The sequence below is a fragment of the Triticum urartu genome, chromosome 1A (genome assembly GCF_056163025.1).
Source record: "Triticum urartu cultivar PI428250 chromosome 1A, HENAU_Tu73, whole genome shotgun sequence".
NCBI classification, from domain to species: domain Eukaryota; kingdom Viridiplantae; phylum Streptophyta; class Magnoliopsida; order Poales; family Poaceae; genus Triticum; species Triticum urartu.
The window spans coordinates 508,390,556-508,415,445 of NC_141873.1; the positions used below are offsets into that span (position 1 = coordinate 508,390,556).

The window sequence follows — 24,890 nt, forward strand, 5'->3', positions numbered from 1 at the left end:
GTGAATAAAAATATAGCCTCAAGTAAAGTTACTGATAGATGAAGACGAAAGAGGGGATGCCTTCCGGGGCATCCCCAAGCTTAGGCTTTTGGTTGTCCTTGAATTTTAACTTGGGGTGCCTTGGTAATTCCCAAGATTAGGCTCTTGACACTCTTTATTCCAAAATCCATCAGATCTTCACTCAAAACTTGAAAATTTCACAACACAAAACTCAACAGAAAATCTCATGAGCTCCGTTAGTATAAGAAAACAAATCACCACTTCAAGGTACTGTAATGAACTCATTCTTTATTTATATTGGTGTTAAACCTACTGTATTCCAACTTCTCTATGGTTCATACCCCCCGATACTAGCCATAGATTCATCAAAATAAGCAAACAACACACGAAAAACAGAATCTGTCAAAAATAGAACAGTCTGTAGTAATTTGTAGGTTCCGAATACTTCTGTAACCCCAAAAATTCTGAAATAAATTGGTGGACGTGAGGAATTTGTCTTAATCATCTGCAAAAAGAATCAACCTAATCTTACTCTCCAGTAAAAAATGACAGCAAATCTCGTGAGCGCTAAAGCTTCTGTTTTTTTACACCAAGATCGCAAAGACTTCCCCCAAGTCTTCCCAAAGGTTCTACTTGGCACAAACACTAATTAAAAGCATAAAACCACATCTAAACATAAGCTCGATGAATTATTTATTACTAAATAGGAAAAAAACAAGAAACAAGAAACAAAAATAAAATCAGGTTGCCTCCGAACAAGCGCTATCGTTTAACGCCCCTAGCTAGGCATAAAAACAAGAAAAGATCTAGGTTTTACCATCTTTGGTGTTGGGAAAGAAAAGAGAAAATTTCTTATCTATGGCATTTATCTTTCTATTTTGAGAAAGCACGTGGCCATTAATGGTGGAAGAAAGATTAAGAACGCTACGGAAATTTGCATCTAAACTAGCCTTCATTTCTTTGATAATTTCACTTTGATAAAAGCACAAAAGGGAGGTGGATTCAACCTTCTCACTCATGGGGTGCCCAAATATTGTTTTCATCTTTTCATAGGTATCCATGGGATCCCCCTCAATAAAACCTTCTTAAAATAGATTCTAAAACTTGTTTGAACGAAGAGGGTAAGCCAACATAAAAGCTTTTTAGGTATATCTCAATTTGTTATTGAGGCACATAGCTAGCTCGGATCCTTAATAACCTATCCCAAGCATCTTTTAAAGACTCATCAAGTAAATAATGAAAAATTCCAGGATCATCTTCATCGAAATTATCCAAACTCTCATTGATAACCCCGGTAGGTCTTTCCATAGCATCATTATTTATATTCTTAGAAAGGACGTCTATCCAAAGTACTAGAACTTGGGAGAATAGAATTAACCCTTTTTGATTCGGCCATGGTGAAAGAAAGGCAAATGGGAAAAGCACGAACGGAGAAGAGGAGAATAAAACGGCAAGCGTGAAGTGGGGTAGAGGAAAACGAGAGGCAAATGGCAAATAATGTAATGCGAGGGATAAGAGTTTGTGATGGGTACTTGGCATGTCTTGACTTGTGCGTAGACGGCGCCAAAAATGGCTAGTTGATGGTAGATCAAATCTTGACTTGACTTGGTGCAACCTCCCCAGCAATGGTGCCAGAAATCCTTCTTGCTACCTCTTGAGCATGCATTGGTTTTCCCTTGAAGAGGAAAGGGTGATGCAGGAAAGTAGCGTAAGTATTTCCCTCAGTTTTTGAGAACCAAGGTATCAATCCAGTAGGAGGTAACACACAAGTCACCTAGTACCTGCAAAAACAAACAAGAACCTCGCAACCAACGCGATAAAGGGGTTTTCAATCCCTTCACAGTCACTTACGAGAGTGAGATATGATAGAGATAATAAGATAAATATTTTTGGTATTTTTATGGTACAGATTAGAAAATAAAGATTGGAAAATAAACAACGATAGAAATAGCAAGTAGATATGAAAATAATATGATGGAAGATAGACCCGGGGGCCATAGGTTTCACTAGTGGCTTCTCTCAAGATAGCAAATTCTACGGTGGGTGAACAAATTACTGTCGAGCAATTGATAGAAAAGCGCATAGTTATGAGAATATCTAGGCACGATCATGTATATAGGCATCACATCCGCGACACGTAGACCGAAACGATTCTGCATCGACTACTATTACTCCACACATCGACCGCTATCCAGCATGCATCTAGAGTATTAAGTTCATAAGAACAGAGTAACACATTAGGCAAGATGACATGATGTAGAGGGATAAACTCAAGCAATATGATATAAACCCCATCTTTTTATCCTCGATGGCAACAATACAATACGTGCCTTGCTGCCCCTGCTGTCACTCGGAAAGGACACCGCAAGATTGAACCCAAAGCTAAGCACTTCTCCCATTGCAAGAAAGATCAATCTAGTAGGCCAAACCAAACTGATAATTCAAAGAGATTTGCAAATATATTAAATCATGCATAAAAGATTTCAGAGATGAATCAAATATTGTTCATAGATAATCTTGATCATAAACCCACAATTCATTGGATCTCGACAAATACACCGCAAAAAGAATTACATCGTATAGATCTCCAAGAGAATCGAGGAGAACTTTTTATTGAGATCCAATGAGAGAGAAGAAGCCATCTAGCTAATAACTATGGACCCGAAGGTCTGTGGTAAACTACTCACATATCATCGGAGAGGCTATGGTGTTGATGTAGAAGCTCTCCGTGATCGATTCCTCCTCCGACGGAGCACCGGAAAAGGCCCCAAGATGGGATCTCATGGGTACAGAAGGTTGCGGCGGTGGAAATAGGGTTTCGTGGTGCTCCTGGATGTTTTCGGGGTATATGGCTATATATAGGAGGAAGAAGTAGGTCGGTGGAGCTGCGAGGGGCCCACGAGGGTGGGGGCACGCCCTCCTGCCTCGTGGCCTCCTCGCTTCTTTCCTGACGTCCACTCCAAGTCTCCTGGATCATGTTTGTTCCAAAAATAACTCCCCCAAAGGTTTCATTCCGTTTGGAATTCCTTTTCTGTGAAACACTCAAATAGGCAAAAAAACAGCAATTTGCACTGGGCCTTTGGTTAATAGGTTAGTCCCAAAAATAATATAAAAAGGTATATTAAAGCCCATTAAACATCCAAAACAGATAATATAATAGCATGGAACAATCAAAAATTATAGATACGTTGGAGACGTATCAATCCCATCTCAGATTTCATGGCTTCAAGCCATTTCATGGAATCTGGGCTCATCATCGCTTCCTCATAGTTCGTTGGTTCGTCATGGTCAAGTAACATGACCTCCAGAACAGGATTATTGTACCACTCTGGTGCGGATCTTACTCTGGTTGACCTATGAGGTTCGGTAGTAAGTTGATCAAAAGCTTCATGATCATGATCATTAGCTTCCTCACTAATTGGTGTAGGAATCACAGGAACTAATTGCTGTGGTGGACTACTTTCCAATAAGGGAGCAGGTACAATTACCTCCTCAAGTTCTACTTTCCACCCACTCACTTCTTTCGAGAGACACTCCTTCTCTAGAAAGGATCCATTCTTAGCAACGAATATCTTGCCTTCGGATCTATGATAGAAGGTGTACCCATTAGTCTCCTTTGGGTATCCTATGAAGACACATTTCTCTGATTTGGGTTCGAGCTTATCAGGTTGAAGTTTTTTCACATAAGCATCGCAACCCCAAACTTTAAGAAACAACAACTTGGGTTTCTTGCCAAACCACAGTTCATAAGGTGTCGTCTCAACGGATTTAGATGGTGCCTTATTTAACGTGAATGCAGTCGTCTCTAAAGCATAACCCCAAAATGATAGCGGTAAATTAGTAAGAGGCATCATAGATCGCACCATATCCAATAAAGTGTGGTTATGACGTTCGGACACACCATTGCGTTGTGGTGTTCCGGGTGGCGTGAGTTGCGAAACTATTCCGCATTGTTTCAAATGAAGACCAAACTTGTGACTCAAATATTCTCCTCCATGATCAGATCGTAGAAACTTTATTTTCTTGTTATGATGATTTTCTGAAATTCTTTGAACTTTTCAAATGTTTCAGACTTATGTTTTATCAATTAGATATACCCATATCCGCTCAAATCATATGTGAAGGTCAGAAAATAATGATACCCGCCGCGAGCATCAACACTCTTCGGACCGCATACATCAGTATGTATTATTTCCAATAAGTATGTTGCTCACTCCATTGTTTCAGAGAACGGAGTCTTAGTCATCTTGCCCATGAGGCATGGTTTGCAAGCATCAAGTGTTTCCAAAAACCCGCCAACATGGAGTTTCTTCATGCACTTTACACCAATATGACCTAAACGGCAGTGCCACAAATAAGTTGCACTATCATTATTAAACATATATCTTTTGGCTTCAATATTATGAATATGTGTATCACTACTATCAAGATTTAGTAAAAATAGACCACTCATCAAGGGTGCATGAGCATGAAAGATATTACTCATATAAATAGAACAACCATTATTCTCTGATTTAAATGAATAACCGTCTCGCATCAAACAAGATCCAAATATAATGTTCATGCTTAACCTTGGCACCAAATAACAATTATTCAGGTCTAAAACTAATCCCGAAGGTAGATGTAGAGGTAGCGTGCCGGCGACGATCACATCGACTTTGGAACTATATCCCATGCGCATCGTCACCTCGTCCTTAGCCAATCTTCGCTTAATCCGCAGCCCCTATTTCGAGTTGCAAATATTAGCAATATAACTAGTATTAAATACCCAGGCGCTACTGCGAGCATTAGTAATGTACACATCAATAACATGTATATCAAATATACCTCTCACTTTGCCATCCTTCTTATCCGCCAAATACTTGGGATAGTTCCGCTTCCAGTGACCAGTCCCTTTGCAGTAGAAGCACTCAATCTCATGCTTAGGTCCAGACTTGGGCTTGTTCACTTGAGCAGCAACTTGCTTGTTCTTCTTCTTGAAGTTCCCCTTCTTCCCTTTGCCCTTCTTCTTGAAACTGGTGGTCTTGTTGACCATGAACACTTGATGCTCCTTCTTGATTTCTACCTCTGCAACCTTTAGCATTGCGAAGAGTTCGGGAATTGTCTTATCCATCCCTTGCATATTATAGTTCATCACGAAGCTCTTGTAGCTTGGTGGCAGTGATTGAAGAACTCTGTCAATGACACTATCATCAGGAAGATTAACTCCCAGCTGAGTCAAGTGATTGTGGTACCCAGACATTCTGCGTATATGTTCACTAACAGAACTATTCTCCTCCATTTTGCAGTTTCAGATGCGCCACAAATTCTTACTTCCTTCAAGTCACCCATAATACAATGCTTCCTAAGTTCATATCGAATGTTTACATTTTCCATCATATAGAAAATGGTCATCTTCATTGTGAGGTAGATCCAGTTGTCGCCGCGCTTCTTAGTGCATGCACCAGATGACTCCATATAGTTTTGTATCGTCGGCACATCTTGGCCCTAAAGGGGCAGCACACAATTGATCGAAGCGTACAGTGGTTAAACATGATGCATACATATCAAATTTAGGACCCAACAATTGGTCTTGCATGTAAATTATAAGATTGATGAAGCAGAGAATGTTTACATTAGATCGGTGAGGACAAATGGGAAAAATAAACCAAAACAAATTGTATTCTAGAACTATGGAAGCAAAAAACCCAGTGGAAAGAAATATATGTAGTATAATATATGATCATGTCATGACAAGAAAAAGGTATGGAAGCACAGCATAACTTGGCAGAAAAAAGCTAATTCATAGGCAATATTACATGAACTTAAATGCTAAATTTGTGAACCTAAATGTGTCATTTAAAAAAGAGGAGAAATATGGTGGACATGCAACCTTTGCAACATCTAATTGCGATAAATGGAGGAAGCAAACAACTAATTTTGGCGACCTTCCGGAAGGTGTGGGTTTGCATTATAAGAAACATGTATGAGAAATGTGGGGAGCATGATGACAGCGCATTTAGACATAGACTATGCTCTTGACAATGTAACAACAAGTAGAAAAATTAGAAACATGGTGCCAATTATATGGACTGAAAAACAGATACAGAAAACTTAGGAAGCATATATATTACTAGGCATCGATTTCTTGCTATCTCAATGTAACTCATATCTATTGGAAGCATATAATTTTGAAACTGATAATTAAAATGCATGGTGCCAACATGTGTGCGCATCGATCATTTGTGATGTAAGAAGTATTTTTCATCAATTGAGGCAAACAAACTAGACCAGAGAAACACATACATGATGCTCACTAAGCATGGTTCTACTAATGCAAATAAACTGGACTGGAAAAGCACATGTAGCATGCCTAGGAAGCATGGATATTGGGAGAATTAATTTTAAGCCATCGAAACATAGTATCATTAGAGCCCGAGAGGTCGGAGCCAAGTTTTTTCCCCTACGCTAAGGCTAGGGTTTCTATCCTCTCTGGCGATCCCATCGCCTGAGAGTCCCCCGTCCGACCAAAGCCCCTCCCTGACTAGGGTTCGAGAGATCGTGGCCTGCGGATCGTGCCCCAGTGGATTGTGTTCATCCTCTCGGTATCTGGCGACGGTTCTGATGGCGGATGCTATGTCCGGGACCAGCGAAGGAGGCAGCGCCGCCGCCGACAAATCGAATCTTGGTGATTTCATGGAGCAACTCAACTTGGAGGACAAAGAGTTTGATGATCTGGTGACCGAGGAGGATGATCCTGTTAGCAATGAAGGATTACGCTAGTTAGCCCTTGCTAGGGTTCACACGAATAAAACCTTCAGCCCGACGGTGTTTTACAGAGAGATGTGTGCAGCCTGGAATCCTTCGAAGAAGGTGAGGTTCAGGCCCGTCGGACCAAACTTGTTCGTCGTTCAGGCAGAGTGCCTTGGAGACTGGGAGCGTATGGTGGAACTTGGTCCGTGGCTTTTCAGAAACTAGGTAGTTCTCATGTGCCCGTATGATGGATTTACTAAAGCAGAAGAGGTCCCCATGTTATTCATGCCAATATGGCTTCAAATCCATAAGCTACCCGAGGGGTTTTGTAGGAAGAATATTCTGGAATCGTTGCTGAAAAAGTCTGGAGATATCTTGGAGATGAGGTTGAACGGAAATACCCGGGGTGATTGTGTGAGGGTTAGAGTTCGCCATGACATCCACCGACCCCTCACAAAATTCGTTAGTATTGTTAGAGGATAAGCAAGGAAGGTTTACTTGGTCCGTTATGAGAAGCTTTCCCACTTTTGTAGCGTTTGTGGATTGATTGGGCATGATTTCAAAGAATGCGGCACCGGGGTTCATGAGGTGAAGGACATGAAGTTTAGGAACTAGTTGTATGCTGATGGTCCAAACAGAGCAAGAACTAATGAGTTCGAACGCAGCAATGATAAGCAAAAGAAGAAGCAGTGCACCCCAACAAAAGAGAAAGCTGGGAAGAAAGCTAATGACCCAGACATGGCCGACACAACATCTAGCCCGTCGAAGACTGGCACCAGGGAGATGCAGGTTGACCCCCCCAGCTCATAAGAGGCTGGCTACGGATAGTGCCGGACTGGTGCTACCTAGTGTACCGGCTACTAATCTAGCTCTGACTCAAGGGCTAGGTGAAGATGGTGATGAGCTTTCATCGCCGAGCAATAGCTCGAACAGTAAAACGGCAAGGATTGACTCCCAAGATTTTTCGATGATAGATCGGCGGCCTCTCTTGAGGAGGACTGCCAGGCACAATGAGTATCCTAATGTGGAACCACTAGTAGAAAAAGGGCCTTTAGTCCCGGTTCTGGAACCGGGACTAAAGTGTCGGTACTAATGCCCTGACCCTTTAGTCCCGGTTCAATCCAGAACCGGGACTAAAGGCCCTCCACGTGGCCGGTCCACCTTTAGTCCCGGTTGGTAACACCAACCGGTACTAAAGGAAATTTTCTTATTTTTTTGAATTTTTTTTGAAATTTTTTTTGAAATTTTTTGAAATTTTTTTATTTTCAAATTTCTGAATTATTTTAACCTCTAATCTCTAATCACCCCTCACCACTGCTCAATTTAATCTCTAATCACCCCTCATCATTCCAAATCATCTCACTTCCTGAACGGTCACCCATCCTCTCACTACTCCAGCCTGAGCACGCTTAACTTCCGGGTTCTATTCTCCCTCGTTTCCAAGTCTGCACTTGTTGTTTTCCTGACAATAGTAAGATGTCAATCCTATTAACCCTCAGGAATTTAGCTTGAGCATGAAGTCACATATTTCACTGTTTGAGTTTAAAACTATTGTTCTAAAAAACAATAATTTTTTAGTAACACTAATATTTCTTGAATAAGTAGTTTGACCATAGTTTGACCACAGTTTGACCATAGTTTGACCAGATTTGACCAAAATTCAAAAAAGGTGAAATAATTATTTAATAACACTAATATTCTTGAATAATTATTTAGTAACACTAATACTTGTTGAATAAGTAGTTTGACCATAGTTTGACCAGATTTACTGAAAATTTAAAAAAACTGAAATTTGAGCATAACTTTTTTTCCTTTTGGAATATGAGGATTCTAGAAATTTGCAAACAGGCCATAGGCGGTCTCCATCGGATGTAACTTTTCGAGTAGATGATTTTTCATATAAAAAACTTTTTAATCCGAGTTCGTATGCAAAAGTTATGCCCATTTTACAAATTCCAGAGAGATTTTGCAAATAAAGTCAAAATTCACATTTGCAAATTTTCCCAACAACTAGACCACATATCACATGGAAACTTCTTTTCTTTTATTTTTTTGACATTTCCATCATTTTCTTTTATTTTTTTAAAACTGAAAAGGCGATCCACGAGGGGGGGGGGGGTTATAGTTTGAAAATGGGACCTTTAGTACCGGACCGTGGCACGAACCGCGACTAAAGGTCTCATCCCCATTAGTCCTGGTTCGTGCCTCAAACCGAGACTAAAGGTCTAATCTTTAGTCCCGGTTTGTGGCACGAACCGGGACCAATGGTTGTGGGCCAGGAGCGAGGCCCATTGGTCCCGGTTCATCCCACCAACCGGGACCAAAAGGTCTAAATGAACCGGGACTAATGCCTTAGCCGCACGAACCGGGACCAATGCTCACATTAGTCCCGGTTCTAGACTGAACCGGGACTAATGGGCTGAGGCGGCCTGGACCATAGCCCTGTTTTCTACTAGTGAACTACCAGGAGGGGACCATCGTACATTTCGTGAGGTGTTGGCCCTCTCAAAAGCCAATTCCCCGGGGCTGATTTTCCTATCAGAAACACGTCAAGCGTCTAGTCAGATGGAAAAGCTTAAAAGGAGACTGAATATGAAGGGTTTTGCTGGTGTATCTAGTGCTAGTCTTAGTGGGGGGCTTATATTATTTTGGGATGAAAACTTGCAAGTAACCGTGCTTGATTCCTGCGCACGGTATATTGATGTAAGAATTGTCGATAATGCTAATGACAAAACATGGAGAACTACCTTCGTGTATGGAGAACCGAGGGTGGAGCACCGACATTGTATGTGGAGTGCACTATCAAACCTACGTGCGGCCTCGTCTGACCCGTGGCTGGTTTATGGTGATTTCAATGAAGCAATGTGGCAACATGAACACTTTTCTCGGTCGCCTCGGTCTGAAAACCAAATGCTCCTCTTCTGAGTTTGTTTGGAAGATTGCAAACTTATTGGCTTGGACTTCTCAGGGAACTCGTTCACATATGATAATGGACAGCAGGGCGGGAGGAATGTTCATGTTCGTCTAGACAAAGCGTGTGCGGATGAAGCTCTGAGGGAAATCTTCCCGTTTGCGCAAGTGGTGCACTTGGCGTCCTCGTGCTCCGAATGCTCCCATCATGGTTCGACTAGCTCTTGCAGAACCACAGTGCAATAAAAATGTACCTAGGTATGAAATAATGTGGGAACGACAACCTGGCCTCGAGGCAGTGATTGCGGAGAGTTGGGCAAGAGCAAGCCGAATGGGCACTTGGGGTCGGTTCGAGATGCCCTGAAAGAGATGATGCAGAGGCTGCGAGCATGGAGGAAGGAAAATTTCGGCCATGTCATGTTCGAGATCAAAAAACTACGCAATGATCTAGCGGACCTGCAGCTTGATGATGCAGATAGGGCGGCCATACGACAGAAGATGTATCAGTTGGACGAGTTGCTGCATCGTGAAGAGATGTTGTGGCTGCAGCGTTCATGCATTACGTGGCTCAAGGAAGGTGAGAGGAACACTGCGTACCTCCACCGGCAGGCTGTGTGGCGCGCGCGCCGCAACTACATTCAGCGGCTGAGGTGTACTGATTGGACGTGGTGCTCGTCCCCCTCTGAGATGGAGTTGATGTCCACATCATACTTCAAGGAGGTGTTTACGAAGGATTCGACCCTCTCCCCGAAATCGGTCCTAGAGATGATAACACTGAAAGTTACACAGGAGATGAACATGGCTTTATGTGCGCCATTTACGGAAGAGGAGGTGTCTGATGCACTGTTCGAAATAGGACCGCTAAAAGCACCAGGTACGGATGGATTTCCTTCTCGGTTCTACCAACGTAACTGGGCAGTTATGAAGGGTGAGATCATAGCGGCAGTTCTGGAATTTTCTAAAATAAGTGTGACGTCGGAGGGTGTGAACGATACTGCTATTATACTAATCCCGAAAGTTCCTTTCCCTAAGGAGCTCAAGGAGTTTCGTCCAATAAGTTTGTGTAATGTGATCTACAAGATTGTGTCTAAGTGCTTGGTGAACCGTCTACATCCTCTGTTGGCGGAATTAATTTCAGAAAATTAGAGTGCATTCATACCTGGTCGGCTTATCTCAGATAATTCAATCATAGCATTTGAGTGTGTCAATCATATTCAGACACTGAAGATTAACAGTCCGGCTGCATTTGCGTACAAGCTGGACTTGTCAAAGGCGTATGACCGGGTGGATTGGGACTTCCTAGAGAAGGCCTTGGGCAGGTGGGGTTTTTCTGCAACGTGTATCACTTGGATCATGGCATGTGTAAAATCCGTCACATATTCCATGAAGTTCAATGGGAAGTTACTTGAGGTCTTCTCCCCATCGCGGGGGCTTCGACAAGGTGATCTGTTGTCTCCATTCCTATTTCTTTTTGTCGCTGACACCCTGTCTGCTCTTATTACCAACTCTGTCGAGAATGGTGAATTGAGAGTGACCATTTGTCAAGGTGCTTCAGAAATATCTCACTTGCTTTTTGCGGATGATACAATGTTGTTCTTTGAGGCTTCGAGCCAGCAAGCTAGCATTGTCAATAGTTTGTTGAACACTTACACTTCAGCAATGGGTCAACTTATCAACGCCGAAAAGTGTTCCATCCTCTTCTCTGACAACTATAATGCGGTGGTGGCGGATGAGGTAAAAGTCATATTGGAAGTTTCACAGCAAGTGTTTGAGCCCAAATACCTGGGCTTACCAGTGCCAGAAGGAAGATTGCACAAAGGGCAATTCGAAACACTTCAGGAGAGATTGAGAGCAAGGTTGATATATAGACTGGAGTGAACAATTTGTATCTTTGGGAAACAAGGAAATTTTGATCAAAGATGTTGCGTAGGCCATCCCAACCTATGTTATGAGTGTCTTTAAGTTGCCGGTGTCCGTTTGTGACGACTTGACAAGGATGATGAGACAGTACTGGTGGGGGGAGGGGGTCGAGAATGGTAAGAGGAAAATGGCCTGGCTTAGTTGGAAGAAGATGGTGGTACCCAAGTCTATGGGGGGCATGGGCTTCTGTGACATGAGAGCGTTCAAGCAGGCCTTGCTTGCTAAGCAGGCTTGGCGATTATTGGACTACCCAGATAGCCTGTGTGCGAGACTACTTAGATCCAAATATTATCCCCATGGTAATCTATTGTATACAGTGTTCCCGACCAGCTCGTCCACAGTATGGAAGGGGATTGTACATGGTCTTGAATTGGTGAAGAAAGGCATTATTTGGCGTGTGGGAGATTGGACACTGATTAGAACTTGGAGGGATGCTTGGATCCCGAGGGGTCATAATCTTCGGCCAATAACACCAAAACGTAACTGCAGACTTAATTGGGTGGCGAATTTCTTGACTGAACAAGGTGCTTGGAATGAGCAAAGGCTGCGAGAACATTTTTGGGACATGGACGTACGGGGGATTCTTAAGATCCGTACCTCACCGAGGAATGGCCAAGACTTCTTAGCCTGGTTCCCGAAAAGGAGCGGACAATTTTCTGTGAGGAGTGCATACAGGCTAGCTACTTTGAGCGTCGCCCCGGGTATGGCACCCGCGACTAGCAACAACCCTTCTGGGGAGCGGCCAGTTTGGCAGTGCATATGGGCAGCCAAGGTACCCCTCAAGATGAGGATCTTGTCATGGAAAGTGGTCTCGGGTGCACTAGCAACTAACTATTGCTAAAAGTATCGTCATATCTCTACAAGAGACACCTGTCCCCTGTGTGCGAAGGAATAGGAAACCAGCTTCCATGCCCTAGTCACATGTGATCATGCGTAGGAAGTATGGCGACAGATGAGGATGGTGTGGAGCTTACCATGCTATGAATTGCTACAGGATACAGGGTAGGACTGACTGTTAAATGTGTTGACAAACTTTGATGAGTTTATGAGGGCGTGTGTGATCATGCTGATTTGGCGTATTTGGTCTCTCCAGTCAGATTTGGCACATGGCAAGGAAGTACCTTTAGTGGCTACAATAGTTTCATATTTGCAGAGTTATATGCAGTCCTTAGGTCTCTCCAGAAAATATTCTACAGAGGAGATGATCAAAGGAAAGATGCCTATGTGGTGGGAGGAGCCGACTGTCGCGCAAAAGGAGGCCATAGTTCACCCATGGCCGAAGCCACTACCGAGGAAGGTGGCCCTGTCTGTTGATGGAGCTTTACTACAGTCTAATGGGTCAGCTGCGGCAGGGATGGTATTGAGGAGACATGATGGGAGTGTGATTATCTCGGCATACCGATGCATCTTTAACTGCAATGAAGCACTGGAGGGTATGGCTCTGGCTATCGAGCATTGTGGGCTACCTATCATTGTCCAGTCGGATTCTTCTGTCGCCCTTTCCGCCCTGTCTAGCGACAGTTTATCTAGATCTGCCTACGGGCATTTAGTCGCTGAGATTCATCATCTTATGGTAGATAGTCTTTATTCCCTCGAAAATTAGTCGTGTGCAAAATAGGGTAGCAGATCATCTGGCCATGTATAGTCATACAGAGAGAACTACTGCTGTATGGCTTGGACGAGGTCCACCGTGTGTTGAGGATCTCTTGCCTCGTGATTGTAACCCTATGCCTATGGAATAAAATTCTTCTACCAGCGCAAAAAAAGAAACATAGTATCATTCAGAAGCATAGAAAATTGAAGATAGACCGTGAGTCCGTCACCCCCACCCTGCTGGGCACCACGGCCACCTACAGAGGCGTGAACAATGTAGCGTATTGAAACAACGGAGGCACTGGCCGCCTAATGCTGGGATGGCGCACATGCAAGGTGAAATCAGGGCAATCGAGGAGTGGTGTTGGGTAGCTGTCCAATCTGGGCAGCGGTCGCGTGGTGAATCGGAAGCAAGGAGAGGCACGGTGAACTCAACGGCGAGGTTGGTCGGAACTCGGAAGCAGGGCGAGATACCGGATCCAAGCAGGGAGAGATACTGGGTCAAAGCAGAGAGACGGCAAGGTCGGTCGGAAGCAGGGCGTAACACGGGATCGAAGTAGGGCAGCGCAGGGTGAGCTCGGCGGCTGGTGGGGTGAAGCAGGAGAGAGGATGAGGCAGTTAATTGGGGTAGAGGAGATTATGGAGAGCGGTGCGTGCTAACTGGAACATTTGAGGCAGATCTTTGCACACAAAAACGGAGCATTTTTGCACGAGATCTCGACCGTAAGATTGTACATGAAAGAATGGCCAGCGATTGGTCTGACGATTGCTTCTTATCATACATATGATAGGAAGAGTTTCCCTTATAAGATTATTGTCTCTTGGATTATAAATTTCATGATATCAAATTATACGTACTGCAAATTTTCTCCTTTTGGAACAAGCAATCACGGACAACGACGATACCGAGATTTGTTAACGAGGTTCGGCGAACACGCCTACTCCCCGGGGCAATGATTACGGGCGCTCCTCCCCGAGATACCGCAACACCGGCCACCTGGGCGCCGGCACAAACCGCCCGCACCCCCTTGCGAGCCTGTCGCTATCTAGTCGTCATGGGTTACAACGTGGGGTGCCTCCTCATATATAAGAGGCCAAGGGTACAACGTGTCCGACTCCGACACTACAAGTATCCTACCCACACTACAACACCAAGTCTAAGCGTAACCCAACTAATACAAAATATTCGACACAAACACAACAAACTCCACCTTGGCGAATATTCTCCACCACCTTGAATTTGTCCATGCGTCAAACTTCCATGTACTTCGGACTTGTGCTGTCTTCTTCGTAGCTTACTGAGAGCTACTCGACGAGTCTGCCCCAGACCCGCCGCCACCGTGAGACCCCGCTGCTACTCCCGCAACTCCAGTCTCCGTGACTCCACCTGCAATAGTGCTCCCTTGCAACTTGTAAAGATGCGAAGCCGTCCTCTCTCCAATCATCACGGTCACCTCATCTTTTATGATTCTCATGGCCTTCTTATCCCGATCACAACGGAATACCATACCATCATCATGAAGAACACCAAGCGAAACTAGATTCCTCCTTAGCCCTGGCACATGCTTGACTCCCCGAAGCATCCGCTCAACTCCGTCAAACATCTTGATTTTGATGTCACCTACTCCAGCAACACGATAACCTGTGTCATCGCCCACATAGGCTAAACCAAACTCACCAGACTTGTACGAAGAGAACCACTCCCTGTTGGGTGTCACATGAAAAGAGCAAGCTGAATCCAACATCCACGCTTTACCTTTGCTTGACCGCCTGTCTGATTCTAGGAGAACATCACTACTGATGTCTGAGTCATCACCATGAGTTGCCTTATTAGCACTTGCCCCACCATTGAGTTCTGGACAGTCCTTTCTCATATGTCTCCACTGCTTACACTTGTGACACTATATATTCTTTTTCTTTTTCTTGTTCTTCCCAGCCTCATATCCCTTCCGCCACTGCTCACCCTTGACTAGCAAACCTTCACCATGAGAGACTTCCACCGCGTTCTTCTTTCTCATATCATAAGATAGCAATGCCGCAGTAATATCCTCATTCTTGACGGTCTCCTTGCCGTGCGTCAAAGTAGTGATCAAGTGCTCATAGGATGATGGCAATGAACAAAGAAGCAGAATTGCCCTATCCTCGTCGTCAATCGTTGCACCCAAGCGTGCTAGATCCGTCACGACTTGATTAAAGGCGTTCATATACTCCACAAGATCCGACCCCTCCTGCATCCTCATCCCATATAACTTTTGCTTCAGATACACCTTGGTTGTCGCAGTCTTGGATATAAACTGACTTTCCAGCTTCTCCCAGATCTTCTTCGGCGAATTCTCATCCATCACATGGTAAATAACCTGGTCCGACAGACACAACCGTATAGTCCCGGCTGCTTTCAACTGTAACTCCTCCCAGTCATCCGCCTCCATCTTAGCTGGCTTGGCTTCCTTCAACAACGCCTTCAAGCATCCTTGTTGTGCCAACAAATCTTTCACCCTTGTCTGCCATAACCCAAAGCTTCCAGTTCCGTTGAACTTCTTCACCTCAAACCTGGTACCCGATGGCGCCATGGTTCTTTGTATGGCTGACCCTGCGAAAAAATAACCGAGCAGTCTTCCCGTGATCCCCAAATACAAAAACAGAACCTCTGTCTACTACTAGCAATCTAGCTAGTTGGTCTTCACGTGAAGTGCTCCTGTCTTGGCCCAACTTCCCGGATGCTAGCGAACTTGCTTTGCCTAAGCCCTTGCTTTCCAATGGATGCAACCAGCGATGGCTTTTTCTTGCGCTGAATCTCGATCTACCTCTTTGCGTCCAGCCGCTGCTGCTTTTAACATGTGCGTGCATGGGTGCAGCTGTCCGGCTCGAAGACGACTTCTTCCAGGACTCGGTCCCTTTTGTTTCCAAAACAATCTCGGTAGCTTATGGCCTGCACGCAACGCGCTGGACTGCTACACGCCTGGCTCAAGCCCGTGCGCACGTCTTGGAGTCCCTGGGCCGCACGCGTGCGCCCGACTCGGTCGGCTCGGCTAGATTCACTGGCCTCACACGCGTCTATGCCTTGGACTTCCATCGTTGCACGGCTGCACGCCTTTCCTGTCCGAGCCGCTGCTGCTGCCTCCGCGCGATGCTTTCCGATCTCGGCGAGATTCCATCGAATAAGTCGAACCGTGGTATACGCAACGAGCTCAACAATGGCCTTTCTCTGGATCAACGCACAACAACCTCTTCGTAACCTTGCTCATGATACCACTTGTTAGAATAAATCTGAGGTACGCGGTCGATCCACCGAAGAACAAGCAATCACAGACAACGACGACACCGAGATTTGTTAACGAGGTTCGGCGAACTCGCGTACTTCCCGGGGCAATGACTACGGGCGCTCCTCCCCGAAATACCGCAACACCGGCCACCTGGGCGCCGGCACAAGCCGCCGGCACCCCCTTGCAAGCCTGTCGCTATCTAGTCGTCATGGGTTACAACGTGGGGTGCCTCCTCATATATAAGAGGCCAAGGGTACAACGTGTCCGACTCCAACACTATAAGTATCCTACCCACACTACAACACCAAGTCCAAGCGTAACCCAACTAGTACAAAATATTCGACACAAACACAACACCTTTTTTACTTCTTGATTAATTCCAGCAGCAATGCACTGGTTAAATAGAATAACTAGATAATGATGCTCCATGCATAACTAGAGCCGCTGATAGCTTGTTCACCTAGATTATTTTACATTCCCTTCTTAGGAGAATTTAGCCTAGTTTATGAATGTACCTGCGAGTTTGAAACTTGAATTAATTCTACCAAGGAAAACTACAGGAAAGTGCTAATGGCTCGCTTATTCTTTGCAGAGGAACCCGGTCCTAATGATCGATACAATTTGTAGGTAAACGACTTGTAACTATTATTAGACATCCGTGCTCCACTGCTTCTTTTATTCCTATCATAGACATCGTTTGTACTCATCTCAGTAGGGGCACTTATCTTGATATAAAAGTGAATATATAAGACCTATACTTGAAATTGATTCAATGGTCCATCCTGTGTTTCGGACGAGACTTGCCTGCTCCCCGCACGTGCACCCATCCGTGGTCCTGCATACGTAGCTTGATTTGATTGAAACAAAATAAGGTCCGGCCCCACCCCTGTTGGAACCGCCAGTCCCTAGCCGCTTCCCTCCTCTCTCTCTGTTGCCGTGGCTCGAACCAACGAAGAAGAAAGGGAAGAAGGAGGAAGAACATGGACACGGCAAGGATTTCCCGGCACACGAACGCCTCAACCTTGAGCTCAAACTCAAGACCCCGCAGCCATTACAATGATCACCGCAGCATGCTTTATACCCGGGCAACACTGGGCCACAACCCACTCGCTCCTGCCTACTACACTGCCTGGTCCGGCCCGCTCTGGACGCGCCCACGACTCGCTCTCGCGACCGCTCCTTGTGCCGAGCCTTCAACAAACCAGCACGATCGTCGTGCACTGATCGCTAGTAACTACTCCACGCACACACCCGTGCGGTGTTGACCCACATGGACACACCCATGCACCACACGCACGCACACACTCACGCACGCCCCGTAGACCCGGCGCGCCCGACGCGTCCAGTCGCACCCCTAACACGCATCGGTCACGTCCGGCTCGCCGCCGCGGTTATTGCCCAACACACGCGCCCTAAGCCACGACACAGAGCAGCCCGGCGTTCTCGACGCCGTTGTCCACCATCAGGGCTCGCTCCGCCGCCGACGCCTTCTTCATCTGCGAGCATTCCCGCTTGAAGTGTCCACGGTTGCCGCATTTGTAACAGCGACCATGCCGGTTCCCGCCGAAGCCTGATTCCGCTCCCGTGCCCGCCACTGCGCCACCATGTAAAGCAGCTCGCCGTCAACCCGCTCGCCGCCAGCCTGCCCGCGCCGACACAGCCGCTCATCGAACGCCTTTAGGCGTCCCAGCGTGTCCTCGAACAGCAGCGCCGAGAGGTCGCGGAACTGCTCCATCTCGGCGACCGCCGCGTACAGGCGATCCGGGACGCAGTCCAGCAGCTTCTTCACCATCGCCGCGTCGTCGAGGGTTGCTCCCAGCCCGGCGAAGCGCGCCACCATGCCGCTGATCTTCTCGGTGAAGGCGTCCAGCGACTCCCCGCCGTCCATCCGCAGGAGTTCGAACTCGCTGCGCAACGTGCCCAGCCGCGCCGCCCGGACTCGATCGGCCCCGACGAACCGAGCCTTGAGGCTGCTCCAAATCTCCGCCGTGGTCTTCTTCGTGGCCACATGCAACAGTAGATCGTCGGCGAGCGCTCGGAGCAGGTAAGCCCGCGCGGGCTTATCCTTCTTGGCGATCACAGCCGACGCCGCGTCCTCCAGCGGCACCACCGCCTCCCACAGCCCGGCGGCATCCAGATCGGCCTCCACCTTGATGGCCCACGTGGTGTAGTTCCCCCGTGAGTACGGGTGCCGGATGCGACACCGAACTGCCCGCTCCGCCGTTGTACGGGACAATCGACATCGCCGGCGCGCCGTGACCTTCACGATGCTCTGATGCCAATTGTTGGAACCGCCAGTCCTCGCCACTGCCCTCCTCTCTCTCTGTTGCCGTGGCTCGAACCAACGAAGAAGAAAGGGAGGAAGGAGGAAGAACAGGGACACGACAAGGATTTCCCGACGCAGAATGCCTCAACCTTGAGCTCAAACTCAAAACCCCACAGCCATTACAACGATCACGGCAGTGTGGTTTATACCCGGGCAACGCTGGGCCACAACCCACTCCCTCCTGCCCACTACACCACCTGGTCCGGCCCGCTCTGGACACGCCCACGACGCGCTCTCGCGCCTGCTCCTCACGCCTGCTCCTCGCGCCTGCTCCTCGCGCTTGCTCTCGCGCCCGCTCCTCGCGCCGAGCCTTCAACAAACCAGCACGATCGCCGCGCCCTGATCGCTAGTGACTATGCCCCGCACACACCCGTGCGGTGTTAACCCGCATGGACACGCCCATGCACCACATGCACGCACACACTCACGCACGTCTCGCGGACCCGGCGCGCCCGACGCGTCCAGTGCGCACCCATAACACGCACCGGTCGCGCCCGGCTCGCCGCCGCGGCTTATTTCTCAACAACCCCCTTAAAATCAGGGGGAAGATGATTAGATTAGAAAAGAGAAAGGAAAAAAATACAGCCGTAGGATGAAGTGAGAGCACAGATGGAAGCATGGGGAGGGAGCAGGCAAGCCGGATCCCTGTGTTCCAGCCCCTTGTTTGTTTGTTATTAAGATATGGGGTGGGAGTGTTTATTTTTAGTTGCTCTTGCCAAAGTTCTGGGCAAAGGATTCAATCGAATTGGTAGGAATCAGTGGGATCCTGCTGGTGGTCGTGGCAAGCACACAGGGATAGGAAATGAAGATGAGATCAAATCTCATAATTCCATCTCTTCTCGGTCCCTGGAGGACGGGATTTGGGTTGAGTTGTTCGTTTGATCGACCACAATTTTTGGGTGCTTATCAAATATGCAATGCATGTACTGAGAAGCAAGACATTTAGTTTGATTTTCTCGGGTAAACCATACTCTCGACATTCCAAAATCCCTATACTATTACAGGTGTAATTTGATTGTTTAACCTCATACTTTGACCATAAATCTCTGAAGAAAAAATAGTTGATGGTTAAAAGTCATATGCTGCTTCATTGGACTATGAGATTGGAAAAAGAGTACCTACCTAATACCTACAGAGGTGGCTAATCCTTCCAATTACCTATATATGCAACTATAGGATCAATTCCAAGTTAGCCCATACTATTTGTGTCAATTTAGTTTATTCTGTTACCACTTGCCAATATATATTTCAATATAATAGAACTCCTATAGTGTTGTCTTAAATACAGAGGGAATAAATCTCTAACTAATATTTCGGCACATTCATGCTACCTATCTTTTGCATTTAAAATCGAACATGCAATAGGCAGTCATAGCAGATCTATATACTACACAAACCTTTACTTGAAAGGATTAAAGCACATAAATTGCCCCATCTATTATAATTGATGATTTCTATACAATCAACACGGCAAACAAATATTAGGCCAAATGATCACACACAGAACCAACAAAATCCTTAGTTCCATATGAAGTTGCCTAACTGAATCCGTAACTTACATCAACTAATAAAGCTCCTGCTTCAGTTTAACATTAGGGCGCAGTCAGGAATCACAAGCATATGGTTATTTATTATAGTTGGAAAAGAACTATTGTTAAATCGAATCTGCAGTCAAGAAGTTTGTCAGTCTTAGCCGCTTCTATGGACACATGTGAAATTTCAATTTTTCATTTGTTAAAAGTTTGTATTAGTGTCTTTTTGGAGTATTGAATGTGCAGGAATTGATATAATAAAGTTCAATAAGATACCATCATTATATCCATTGTCAACTTAGCTGAACATTTATTGAGCAAAAATTCTATGTAACTTGTGAGGTATCATGTTGAAAATCTGCAAGGAATAATTAATGACCCTTTGACCAAATACACTTTGATCATTGACCAATTTCTATATGTCAGTTGTCCTACAAGGATCACCTATTCCTGGAGCTTCCCTTGCTGTAGGTAAAACTAGAGAAGTACATCAACGAGGCCTTGGCGGCTGGATCATGGAGCCCGAACGCGCTTCGCACCACCACAGATGCTTGGTTGAAAGAAGGGTTGAAGCCTCAATGCATCACCAACGATTTGAAACGGGGCGTCCCTGTCCCACATGAGAAGTACAAGGATAAGGTTTGCCATCTGAGCACACAGAGATTCATTGGAAAAATTAGCTTGTCAATCTGCATTAGTCATGGTTTGCTACTGATTCTTTTTGGTTCATTATGTATCTTCCGCTACTAGGGAAAACATGGGCCTATCTACGTATTAAGATATGGGATGGGAGGGCGTATGAAGGCCTTGTGATCGGGCTACCCAATGGCGTCTCGGCCACGAGAGGACACGAAGGATCGGACACACATACATGCAACTGGATGGATGCCAGCCATGTAGTATGAACTGATGGGTAATACAAAGGACGTGCATGTCCAGCCATCTCACATGCATGCACTACGTCCGGTGCCATTCCAGCCGACCGAGCAACTGGGCAACACCTAGCCGTCCCACATGCGTGCGCTCGGGCTGATGCCACTCCAGCCAACCAAGCACCTGGGCAGCATGCAGGTTGCACTCGCCCAGCCGATAAACGTCCAGGTGGCGTACACGGCAGATGGTTTAGAAGGTCCGGTCTTGGGAGGCTGCATCCCCGACCCGACCGTTCCTGTTCAGGAGCTGGTGGAGCCGTGCAGAGCCGCTTCATCGTTGACGACGACGACCCCTTCTACACTGACCGCTATGACACCAACATTCACGTCTTCGACGGTTGCTATTGGAGAGGGGATTTCTACACCACTATCATCCCCTAAGTCGTCAGCCATGCACTCGCAACAACCATCGTCCGAGGTAACGCCGATCCCTAACACGCTTCTAACGGTGGCCTCGTCGCTAGAGCCGGCGGTCGGGACTCTTGGGGAGGGGGTTGCTACTTCACCATCATCCCCTCCTTCGATAGCAGAGCCGGCGCCACGACCACAATTGGGGTTGACTCCTACACGCCGAAGTTGTCGGCATACGGTTGCCGAAGATGGTTCTACGGACACAGATGAGGACTCCTTAGCCAAGGCTATCCGGCGTAAAGCATCACACAACCTCGAGAATTGAGGTATTACGTCGTCGTCCAAATCCTTTTTAGCCTTTTCCAATACCACCATCATTTCTAAGTTGAATAATGTGGGTGTTAGTATTGGAAAGAATCAGGAGGAGATTTCTATTTCGACTAACGCTTTGAAACATTTGGAATATGACCGATTAAAAGTTACTCCACGTGTTTCTAGCAAGTCTTATGTCTCCCGTACTGATGAGGAAGAGCTGCATGCCACATCAGATGGTCAGCTACACTCACATTTATTAGGGGCGGTTTCGGACGTGGGTCTAGATGAACCCGGGCTTAGTTCTGTTGGAGATATGCCCTAGAGGCAATCATGTATGATGATATTTCCTATGTGTTTATGAATAAAGATAGTCCTTGGACATTATCAATGATGTGTATCAGCAAGTACGTGACATGTTTGTGGGACTATGCATTGTATGATGACTGTCCTAAAAGGTCCCTAGTCGAAAGGGTTGTGTGGACGCGCAGCCAACTAGACTAGCATATGACACGGTCGATGGCTTGGTCTCACTAGCCATGGAGCATTGGATGCTAACCGGATAATATGGACTTGGAAGGATCTGGTCGGATTCGATGTAGTCGGATCCGAGTCGAGATAAGGTCCAAGTCGGACAGACCCAACTATGAGACACAACGATATGTCATTTGTGAGTCTCTAGTACAATATATGTTCTATGTCCTAAGACCTGAGCTGACGCATGTACTCGGGATGGTGACAGACTTGCTTTGGGCGGACCAAACGCTACTCCATAACTGTGTAGTTATAAAGGTAGGTTTCGGGTTTGTCCAGAACCATGCTGCGAGACGTGGTCGAGCAAGATGGGATTTGCCCCTTCGATCAAGAGAGATATACTCTGGGCCCCTCGTGTGATCCGACCAGGATAAGCGTGGCCATGTGACAAGGATTATGAGATAATCCGGTTTGTGGTCGGCATCATTGGAATGAGAAAGAGGTCGGGCTAGCACAAGGATGATAGACTCGCCTTGAGCTCGACAACATATATCGTGTGGCAAAAGGAATGGAAGTGTGATGTACAGATTCGCTAACCAGCTTCATAGTCTGCTTGGTGTTCGGCATGCCTTGCTAGAGGCCGCTGCCAACCGTGCAGTTCGGAGGTGATCCGAACTGCGGCAAAGCCGACTTGAACCTAAGGGGTCGCGCACTTAAGGGAAGGAACCTACGAGGTCGGATCCGAGGACACTGGTCGGATGTTATTCGAACTGTATTCGGATTGTGTCCGAGTAGACTTATGGGCTTTAGGGTCCCTCCGAGGCCCAAGTGTTGAGCCCGTGACGGACGCCTATATATATATAGTGGAGGTGCGGCACACTCATGGGCTGATCGCTTCGGCCCTGTCACTAGGGTTTGCATGTGTTGCGAATAGACACCTCCACTCACCGCCGGTTGTGTGATCGGACCTAGCAGTCCGCCACACGATGTTCCTCCTGCACGCACGGATACCGTTAGAGGCGGTGCACTTGCGCCGCTCCGGCGAACCTGTACGTGGTAACCGACCACCGGTTGTACGAGGGAGATCGGACGAGGAGACGATCCACGCGGACGCGCTGCCCCAACTCTTCTTCCGCTGCATGGCACTGCGCGTCTAGTGGTAACAAACTGTGATCCATCTCCCGTAGCATGTTCTTGGTTGTTCTGCGTGTAGGAAATTTTAATTTGCAGTCGACGCACCTACCATAAATCCCAACAGTGGTATCAGAGCCTCTGCTATAGGATTTGGATTCAGATCATATGCATATTAGATATGTGGAGGCAATAGATGAGATCTGTTGTTATTGATAAGATTGGCTGTGTGCACGGTTGATGAGATCAACTGCACATGGGGATTGAGGTGGCTATGTTTTCTGTTGATTGGGATCGATGAGGTTGTGACACGATCTACCCCTACCGGTCGGTTATCCGCCATCGGGGTTAACAGTGAAACGTAAATCCGAATCGGATTCGTGATGATCGATGAGATCGGTCAGATCAGAGAATTCGGCGTGTGCGTAGCGCCTTGTATTTCGTACATGATCACTCAAACCTGTAGAATGCGATTCTATGCATAACTTTATTTTGCAGGGTTTGATGTGAATAGTATGGCTCATGTGTATGTGATGCATGTGTGTAAATTATACATGGCCTGCGTGTCATGTTTGTTAGCCGGCAGGAGCCAAAGTGCTGTCATTATATTGTATAACGACCTGCGTGTCGACTTGTGACTCTATGTAAAATTCATTACTAGTTGTAGTAGTTGGATAATAGAGATCAGGTTGGTGGCTTGGCGTCCCGGCGTGACAAACAAGATGGAGTTTCTAGATGGTCATCGGAGTTGGAGCCGACCTGGAAGAACATCCATGAAGGAGCCATACTATTTCACAATATGTATTTATGTGTGATTATTATGCTTCCTTGTTTTCTATGCATGTTAGAATGGTAGAAAGATCCCTCATGACTATCAAGCGAATTGCCATCCCCGATGTTGCACCTTCGCACGTCAAGTACGTCTAGTAGTGGGCTCATAAAATTGGGGTGCTGCTAGGTGTCCTTGAACTGAAGGGTTCGTGTCGGACACAGACATGCACTGCATTAGGTTGACTTGACAAGGCTATCAAAACGGTTTTGGGCCTTGTGGCAAAAGAGGTCGGGAGCCGGGGTATGAGATACCTACCCGACCGACAGGAGTCGTATAGAGATACGATTAGCAAGGAGTTGCTTACCGGATAGGCATGTTGTCTAGCAGTGATGCTAAAGCTCACTAGTCGCATGTGCTAGTCGGGTCCTGAATCACTGAGAGTTTGCGGAGGGATGCTGACTTCAGTGGGAGTATTTGTGTTTAAGGCTAGAATTACTCTACATAAACACATTGCTTAGTGATTGCATATTTTTTCTGTTGTAGATCAATGGCACCACCTGCTCAACCCAACTTTGCATTGAAATCAATTCTGAAAAAGGATAAACTGAATGGAACAAACTTTACTACCTGGTATAGAAATTT

The 24,890-nt window shown here is 46.4% G+C and overlaps 1 pseudogene; it reads left to right on the plus strand.

Moving 5' to 3' along the window:
- The first annotated feature begins 21,161 nt into the window (after positions 1 to 21,161).
- LOC147992030 (uncharacterized) lies at positions 21,162 to 21,884 on the plus strand (annotated as a pseudogene).
- Positions 21,885 to 24,890: the final 3,006 nt, after the last annotated feature.